At 40.2% G+C, this 8,371-nt stretch overlaps 1 pseudogene; it reads left to right on the forward strand.

Moving 5' to 3' along the window:
• The first annotated feature begins 4,095 nt into the window (after positions 1-4,095).
• On the forward strand, positions 4,096-5,303 carry LOC112579398 (annotated as a pseudogene).
• Positions 5,304-8,371: the final 3,068 nt, after the last annotated feature.

Raw genomic sequence — 8,371 nt, forward strand, 5'->3', positions numbered from 1 at the left:
TAGTGAACTGGCCCAGGACCCATTTGAAATACTTATTTGATCTTCCTTTTACTGTTTCCCAAATGATAGCCTTACTTGGTGCCTGGCAGACGTTAGATATTCAATAACATCAGATTTTTGCTGAACAGAGAAACATTTTCTGTGACTTATAAATAGTTACTTAATTTGGGCTCTGTTATTAAAAGGAGATAAAGGTAAAACACCTACTTCATGGACTGTAAACTTTATTTTGGTAATATAACATTTTCTTGTATCAAATTAAGAGAGAAAGAAATCGAGAATACAAGCATGACTTTGTTTCTTGACTGAATGTTAAGCTACTCTTGGTAAGTGTATTAATGCTAAGCAGATGAGTAATTTATTATGCTCTTTGTTCTCCAAAATCTTAGTAATGGCATTTCCATGTTGAGTGACTGCTCATCCACTTTTATTTTCGAACTTCTAAGCAGTTTTCCCATAAATTTTAGTTTTATATGGGATTCTGAAAACATTGTGTATGCAGTGAATTTCCATAATAAAAGAATCCTGGAAGAATGGTAAGCTTGCCCTTTAAAAGGTCCACTCTCCTGATCTCAGTGCTGCCCTCTGATGTCACAGGTGGCAGGATTGCACTAGGGCTGCTTGGCCAGTCCACCCATTTCACATGCTTTAAGGTAAGTGAGGAAGCAGTATTTAATCTATTTTGAACCTCTTATTTTTAATCACAACCAATGATTCTGATTGCTATATGTTTGGTCTTGAATTAAAAATGGGGAGAGAATGCAGATAACAAATGGAAGTGACATAAAAATAATTGAGGAATAAATATGAAGTTTTCTATTTATTTTTCTAGTTATGTAAGCTTTCTCTACTTCTGGGAGTTTTAATCATTATCACCATCAACTTTACTTCGTTTTCTCTTACCAATGAATTAGAAAATGTATATTACAATACTTTATCATTTTGGGCTCCCCTGGTGGTTCAGATGGTAAAGAATCTGCCTGCAGTGTGGGAGACCTGGGTTTCATTCCTGGGTTGGGAAGATCCCCTGGAGAAGGGAATGGCAACCCACTCTAGTGTTCTTGCCTGGAGAATTCCATGGATGGAGGAGCCTGGCGGGCTACATTTCATGGGGATGCAATGAGTTGGACACAAGTGAATGACTTACACTTTATTATTTCTATCTTGTCATTAAAAAACTTTTTATTTAAAATGTGTCAATAATACAGGGATGAAAAACTACACAGAGTGAAGTAAGTCAAAAAGAGAAAAATAGATATCCTACATTAATGCATATACATGGAATCTAGAAAAATGGTAGAGATGATCTTATTTGCAAAGCAGAATCAGAGACACAGATGTACAGAACAAATGTATGGATATCAAGAAGGAAAGGAGGGACGGGATGAGCTGGGAGATTGGGCTTGACATATATACATTATTGATACTATGTAAAAAACACATATAACTAATGGGAACCTCCTGCACAGCACAGGGAACTCCACTCATGGCTCTGGTGTGACCTCAATGGGAAGGAAAAGAGGGGCTATATGTACATGGATACATATGTACATGGATAACTGATTCACTTTGCTGCACAGGAGAAACTAATACAACATTGTGAAGCAATTATGCTTCAATAAGAATTAATTAAAAATAAAATTAAAACAACACAAAAAACCAATCAACTTCACTGAAAGTATTTTCTAAAATTTCTCTTTTTTTTTAACTTTTAATGTCTATTTTTATTTGTGTCATTTTTAAAATTTTATTTTATTCTTAACCTTTACATAATTGTATTAGTTTTGCCAAATATCAAAATGAATCCACCACAGGTATAATCTTATGGTCTCAAGATCTCCAGAGTACAAGTCCCTTCAGGACAAAGATGGCAAAATAGACCATAGAAATACCGCAGTAACTAGTGTTCCCAAAGAAATCTTTGTTTAACTGCTTGAGATATAAATATGTTATCAATGCAGCTGATGCACTCATTTGATCTCTACTGAAGGTGTTCTAAAGACATCAACTTATGATTCAGGTCTTACTGTAGGGACAAGGTCTGGATCTTGTGATCTCACTGGGGACATTGATGGACGGTATTGAGTCAATATGATTTTCCCTTTCCTAGTATTCAAATGACCCTCTTTCAGGAATAAAAACAATGTCTTAGAATATTAGGTTACTTTTCTTTTCGTGTGTTTTCCCACCGTGACTACTGCTCCCTTATTTGGAAAAAAAGGTCCCTATCATATAAGGAGAATAGCTAAAATTACCTGTTTTACGATGAGGAAACTGAGGACACAGAGAAGCTGTGACAACGTAGGGACAGAGCTTGGAACGGCCCGAGTGCTTCACTCAAGTTAATAGTCTTACTATTATAATATGTATTAAGATTGTCAGTGTTTCTTTGGTTATATATAGAAACAACTTAGCAAAGAAAAATCATCTGTTATTTTCTCCCAAGTTAATGTAATAATGAAACACAGTAAAAATGTCAATTTTACTTTTTTAGTTCCTCATAAAGGTCTTTTGAAGACATAACTATGAAGACCATCAAAATGATCTCAGAGTGAAAATGTGAGGAATGTTTTTCTTACCACGTATCAAAATATTTCATTATTTTAAATAAAATATAGTCATAGGCAGTTATAAAATGTGCAGCACTGGACACATAGTACATGGACTATTAGCCTAAAAACTGGGCAGAACGGCAACTCTATAAACAACTTCGTGATGGAACTGACTTTAATCAGTGGAGATACCATTCAGTTAATTGTGTTTCCAGAGTTTGGAAAAACAAAACCAAAATTATCTCATAATTATACTTGACACTATGTACTAAAATACTCCATAAATTTTAAATGTAAATATAAAAATGCAAGTGAATTCAAAGAAAATATTAAAAAGACTTTTGGATTGTGTAAAGCAATGTGTTTTTTTTGTGTGCGTGTGTGTAATACCAAAGCCAGGTACCATAAATATCATAGAAAATTGAGTGAAAAAAGTGAAAGTGTTAGTCGCTCAGTCGTGTTTGACTCTGGGATTTCATGAATTGTAGCCCACCAGGCTCCTCTGTCCATGAGATTTTCCTGGCAAGACTACTGGAGTGGATTGCCATTTCCTCCTCCATGGGATCTTCCCAGCCAAGAAGTTGAACTCAGATCCCCTGCATTGAAGGCTGATTCTTTACTGTCTGAGCCACAATTGAGCACCTAAAAATAAAAGAAATCCATATAGGAGAATCCAACATAAAAAATATTGATATTAAATGATACACTTGGAAAAGATTTAGTAAAATATATGAGGGAGAAAGAATTATGATCCTTGATATGTTAAAAGCTCCTACAAATCAATAGTAACCTACTAAACAAATGGGTAAAACATATGTACAAGCAAGTCAATAAAGTAAATGCAAATAAAAACAATGAAAACGTTTTTTTAATTTTACCTGCAAGATTGCCAAAGAGTAAAGCTAAATAATTATGGGCAGTGTTGAATGGGATGGTAAGATATTTCATCATAAAATCTTGAATTTGTGTAGACTAGTACCAGTTTTGGAGAAGGCAATGGAAAGCCACTCCAGTATTCTTGCCTGGCAAATCCCATGGATGGAGGAGCCTGGTGGGCTGCAGCCCATGAGGTCGCTAGGAGTCGGACACGACTGAGTAACTTCACTTTCACTTTTCACTTTCATACATTGGATAAGGAAATGGCAACCCACTCCAGTGTTCTTCCCTGGCAAATCCCATGGACAGGGGAGCCTGGTGGGCTGCCGTCTCTGGGGTCGCACAGAGTCGGACACGACTGAAGTGACTTAGCAGCAGCAGCGGCAGTACCAGTTTTCAGACAACAGTTTGGCAACATCTGTGTGTTTATGTGTGCACACATGTATGTGCAGAAAAACTGCAAAAATATATCACAAACTATCAAGTGTGCTGAGAAATGGGATCCTCAATGTATTTTTAACTAATTTTATAGTTTCTTATATTGACTATGAATAATTTTTGTCCAAAAATATGAAACTTTATTCAAAACAAGTAGGTTTCATGATATTAAAATAGACAATCTTTACAACCCAAGAATCTTTCTGCAGTTTGAAGAAACTTCAAGACAATGGCTGCAGGAAGGAACTATACAACAGTCACCAAATTTATCCTCTTAGGATTTTCGGATTCTCCCAAGTTCAAGATTGCTCTCTTTGCCGTGTTCATGGGGACTTACGTCTTGACAGCAGCCTGGAACCTGGGTCTCACCATCCTGATTCGGACGGACTCCCACCTACATACACCCATGTCGGTCTTCCTCAGCAACTTTGCCTTCTTAGAGTTCTGCTATGTCACTTCCACAACCCCCAAAATGCTCTAGGACTTCTTCAGGAAGCCTGCACTCACCTCCTTTACGGGTGCACCGTGTGGCACTTCTTGTTCTCTAGCTGGGGTCTGACTGAGTGCTGTCTGCTGGCGGCCATGGCTTATGATCGCTACGTTGCCATTTGCAGTCCTCTGCTCTACACAGCCACCATGTGCCCCTCTCTCTGCGTGCAGACGGTGGCAGGATCTTTATAACTGGATTCCTTGGCTCATTCATTCAGTTGTGTGCCTTACTTCAGCTCCACTTCTGTGGACTACATGTTATCCATCACTCCTTCTGTGACCTGCCTCAATTATTAGTCCTCTCCTGCTCCGACACCTTCTTCCTACAATGATAAAATTCATGACAGCAGTGATTTTTGGTGCGATCTCCATCTTAATCATCATGATAGCCTATGGTTACATCATTGTCACCATCCTGAAGATCAGCTCTGTTGGAGGCAGGGCCAAGGCCGTCAACACCTGTGCTTCCCACCTGACAGCAGCGATCTTTTTCTCTGGATCAGGTCTCTTCGTCTACACGCACCCCAGAGCTGGCAGTTCTCTGGGCTATGACGTCAGTCTCCTATACAGTGGTGATCCCCATGTTGAATCCTTTGATTTACAGTCTGAGGAACAAGGAAATCAAAGATGCTCTTAAGAGGTGTAAGAAGAAGGGAATGTTTTCCCATTGTCATGGTTAATTAAAGGTCTGGGAGCCTCATGACCTGTGGACTAGAAGTTTCTAGACTATGCAAGGGACGTGAATTTAACATTATTCAACAGGGTTTCAAGTGAGTCAATCCATCTAAATCCACACTGGCTCAGCGCCTTGCAAATCCTGCAGTTTCTTTAAGTCTTGATTGTTGACTCTCCTTTCTTACACCAGCAATGACTTCACAAAGCACTTGATATAGTAATTTTTATGTCCATATAACCTTCAATTTCTCAGTATTTGACCCTTGCATACTCTTTCAGAATTTCAGACTGCAGGCTGGAGGGGATGGGACTAAATACAAGGTCAGGAAAAAATGTTTCTCATACACAACATTGCAAGTAGAACAATGACCGCTTTGTCACAGACTGCAAACTCTCCAGGTGCCTAGGCAATTCCAGGGATGAAAGCACGGACATGGAGAGGAGCATAACTTTACACTTTGACATAACTCGCCTGCCGTGGAAAACACCATGCGCAGTGTAGTCTAGAATTCGTTTTCTGGGTTTCTGTTTTTAGCACCTAACGTCAACAGTTGAACAAACAAGGGGATTTCCATGCTACTATGCTGACGGAGAAGGCAATGGCAACCCACTCTAGTACTCGTGCCTGGAAAATCCCATGGACGGAGGAGTCTGGTAGGCTGCAGTCCATGGGGTCGCTGAGAGTTGGACACGACTGAGCGACTTCACTTCACTTTATGCTGACCTGGGAGAGCTAAAATACAAAGAAAAGAAGTGATCATTTGAATTCTGAAGTAGATTGAAAAGATTGAAAGTGAAAGTCACTCAGTTGTGTCCGACTCTTTGCCACCCCATGGACTATACAGTCCATGGAGTTCTCCAGGCCAGAATACTGGAGTGGATAACCTTACCCTTCTCCAGGGGATCTTCCCAACCCAGGGATTGAACCCAGGTCTCCCACATGCAGGCTGATTCTTTACCAACTGAGCCACGAGGGAAGCCCAATTGAAAGATTGCATTTTTGTTATTATGGCAGATTGGATGGTATAGATGTACCCACCACTGTAAAACAGCTAAAAACTTTGGACAGAATGGTTTTAGAAAATATTTTTAAATACACTTATGGGGGAGGAGCTAAGATGGCGGAGGAGTAGGATGGGGAGAACACTTTCTCCCCCACAAATGCATCAAAAGAACATTTAAACACCGAGTAGATTCCACAAAACAACTTCTGAACGCTGGCAGAGGACATCAGGCACCCAGAAAAGCAACCAATTGTCTTTGAAAGGAGGTAGGAAAAAATATAAAATACAAAAAAAGAGACAGAAGAGGGAGGGAAGGATCTCCATCCCAGGAAGGGGGTCTTAAAATGAGAGAAGTTTCCAAATACCAGGAAACATTCTCACTGCCGAGACTGTGCTGAGCCTTGGAAGCACAGAGGGCAACCTAACAAGGAGGAAAAATAAACAAACAATTAAAACCCACAGATTATGAGCCCTATGGTAACTCCCCCAGTGGAGAAGCAGCGCAGATGCCTGCACCCGCCATTAGCAAGCGGGGGCTGGGCAGGGAGGCATGGCGCGGGCTGCATCGCTTAGAGTAAGGATCTGGCCTGAATACCCGGAGTGCTATCCGAGCGAAATAATTTGGGCTAGCAAACCAGACTGTGGGATATCTACCACGCAAAAAGCCAGCCCTAACCGAAGACACCTCCAGGCCTGCACACGGAACAAAGGACTGAACAGAGATAGCCAGCTGCAGACCATCCCCCTCCGGTGACAGGCAGCCAGAGCTGGAAGGGGGCAATTGCAGCCCCAGAGAGACATTATCTACAAAACTGTAAGCAGGCTTCTTTGCTAACTAAGACTTCTTGGGGGTCTGGACGGTCAACATCCGCCTGAGAAGGTGCGCTGGTTGTACACCTAGATAACCGAGCGGCGGGGAGGCGATAAGTCGCAGCAACCCTGCTCACCAAACACCTCATCACCTGAGCTGCTTGGACCTGAGAAGGGCACAAAACGCAGGCCCAACTGAGTCTGCACCTCTGAGGACTACCGGAGTGCCTGAACCTGAGCGGCTTAGACCTGGGAGGTGCAAGCAGCCCAGGGCCGGCTGTGGATGGTTCCTGGTGGAGCAACCTAGAGCCTGAGCAGTGTGGGCAGGGAGGCTACACACGCCGTGAGCAGGGACAGGCCCAGTGTGGCTGAGGCACTGCGAGCACGTGCCAGTATTATTTGTTTGCAGCGTCACTCCCTCCCCACAGCACAACTGAACAAATGATCCTAAAAAGCAAACAAAAAAAAGTGTCCTCCACTGTCCCCTTTGTGTCAGGGTGGAAATCAGACACTGAAGAGACCAGCAAACAGAAGAAGCTATACCAAAGGGAACCACCTTGGAAGCTACAGGCAATAGATTAAAACCCTGTGGTTAGTACCAACTACATAGGAAGGGGCCTATAGATCTTGAGAAATATAAACTGGACCAAGGAACTAGCCAAAACTGAACTGACCCCACAATACACACAGCAAAACCAAACAAAGTCCCAGATATATTTTTACTATTTTTACAACCATCCTTTCTTCCTTTTTAAAAAAAAAATTTTAAGTCCTCTATTACTCCTTTGATTTTCACTTTTATAACCTACTATTACTTTGCAAAAAAAAAGACCCTAATTTTTTAAAAAAGTAAACTTCATATATATATATTTTATAATTTTTGTGACACTTTAAAAAAATTTTTTTTCTTCTTTTCTTTAACATTGTATATTTGAAATTCCAAACTGTACTCTAGATTTTTAATTTTAGCTTTTTGGTATTTGTTATCAATTTTTTACCTATATTTTCTTTATAATTTTTTGACTTTGTTTTTTCCTCTCTTTCTTTTTCTTCTTCTTTTCTTTAAAACCGTATCTTTGAAATTCCAAACTCTACTCCAGATTTTCAACTTTTTCTTTTTGGTATTTGTTATCAATTTTGTACCTATATTTTCTTTATAATTTTCGTGACTTTGTTTTTTTTTTTTCTTTTTCTCTCTTTCTTTTCCTTCTTCTTTTCCTTAACATTGTAGTTTTGAAATTCCAAACTCTACTCTAGATTTTATATTTTTGCTTTTAGGTGTTTGTTACCAATTTTGTACCTTTAAGAACCCAATCTTCAGTACCCATTTTTAACTAGGGAGCGAGATTACTGGCTTGACTGCTCTCTCCCCCTTTGGACTCTCCTTTTTCTCCACCAGGTCGCCTGTGTCTCCTCCCGAACCCCTCTGTACTCTACCCAACTCTGTGAATTTCTGTGTGTTCCAGATGGTGGAGAACACTTAGGGAACTGATTACTGGCTGGATCTGTCTCTCTCCATTTCATTCC

Source organism: Bubalus bubalis, chromosome 16, assembly GCF_019923935.1.
Source record: "Bubalus bubalis isolate 160015118507 breed Murrah chromosome 16, NDDB_SH_1, whole genome shotgun sequence".
Taxonomy (NCBI): domain Eukaryota; kingdom Metazoa; phylum Chordata; class Mammalia; order Artiodactyla; family Bovidae; genus Bubalus; species Bubalus bubalis.